The sequence below is a fragment of the Plasmopara halstedii genome (genome assembly GCF_900000015.1).
Source record: "Plasmopara halstedii genome assembly, contig: Scaffold_2904, whole genome shotgun sequence".
Lineage (NCBI taxonomy): Eukaryota > Oomycota > Peronosporomycetes > Peronosporales > Peronosporaceae > Plasmopara > Plasmopara halstedii.
In genome coordinates, this window is record NW_020189809.1 from 615636 (window position 1) to 617391 (window position 1756).

Below are 1756 nucleotides of genomic sequence, written 5' to 3' on the forward strand. Positions count from 1 at the left end.
GCACCGGAAGCTTTTCTCACTGTTTAACCTACAGTCGAGCCACAAGGAAGTGGACGTGCGTGTGGAGCGACACCTCTGATTTGAGTTTGCCCGACTCAAGGCACGCTGTCGACTTCCTTCGGATTGTCGCCCTGCAATGTATTGGTTAACCCCTTATGCTCCCGCGAGCTCTGTACCTTCGACCGCAAGAGCTTAGTGCCACTGCTTGAGCTCAGCTCATGGTACTTCTACTTCCCTGGTTATTGCCGGGAAACGCGGGGCGTGTGATGACGCGGGACGTCCTGATGTTTCCGATCAAAATCGTCCACCGCGACTGGGCAATCTTGCCGAAATGACGTCTCAAACTCCCACGAGTTTTCGGAGTCGGGATATTCCCGCCACTTCACCAGATAATCGGTTTGACCCTGGTGACGACGTCGTCCCACAAGACGTTCCACGTGATAGTAGACGTCACCGTTCTCACCGAGGAGAGTCGGTGGCGGGCAGTGACGACCGGGTCGACCCCCGTCGGGTGACTCGCGGTGCTCTTCGAGCCCTTGAGGTCCTGTGTGCTCGGAGCTCGGCTGAGCGTCATGCTGAAGGAGCATATCGCTGTGCGGACGCTCTTGACGATTCTGAGCACGTCGTGCGCCGGCTGCCTCGCTTTGAGGACTACCGCGCTCTGTCGGAGCGACTCCTAGCCGTGGAGCAGGCGAATGCGTCGCTGTATGCGACATAGGAGCACTTGGCGCCATTAGAAATGGAGGTTGTTGCACTCCGTGCTCAGAACCAGTTGCTAATTCATCTTCTGGCCGAGGGCCCGTGGGATCCGCTCAGGCACCAACGCTTCCGTGTTCACATGCGCCGGATCCTGGTACGTCTTGAGCAAGCCCACGTACACCGTATGGGTGCGCATCCGTTTTTGGAGGTTTAGCATATACGCTAGGCCCCGCTTGGCCACAACCTTTAAACGCCCGATAAACCGTGGACGAGGCTTCGTTCTGAAGATAGCAGGGACTACATGTGTAGGCAGGCTTTCAGAATTTGATAAAACCAGGTCCCCGACCTCAGAGCTTTCCACTTTTTTTCTTTTTCATCTGCATATTCTTTTTGCAGGTCTTGGCTTTCAGCCATCGCATCGCCAACGTGTCGTAGGACACTCAGTCTGGTAGACAGGAAGCCATCGACTTCTTTACGGATGGTGAGGGAGCTGACATCAGCTAGCCGTTCGGCTATCCCCCCCACCAAGCCCTGAGCCATGGGATGGCGGCGTTAGCAGGACGCGAGGGTGAATCATCCCGGTCACGTAGAACGGCGTGTAGCAGGGAGATTAATGTACTGCATTGTTCAATGCAAACACTACAAGTGGCAACATGGTGCTCCAGCGCCTCGGCGTCTCAGCGCAGACGCTGCAAAGAACGTCTTCGATGATGCAATTCACTCTTTCGGATTGACCATCGGTCTGCGAATGATCCGCTGTCGACATTGATGCCTAGCACCTTAAAGATAGTCGACCAAAAATTTCCCGTAAAACGGGGGTCTCTATCAGAGACAATCGACTCTGGGAGTCCGTGTTTACAGAAAACACGATCCACGAACAGCGTTGCTGTGCCGAATCCGTCGGTGGTGTCTGGCACCGCCGCCAAATCTTGCTCAACCGGTCGACGAATACCACGACACCCATGCTGCCAGCTGAATTTTTCGGTAGGCTAAACACAATTTCACCCGTTGACACGTCTCACACGTGCGCACATAGGTGCTCGTCCATTTGTACAAC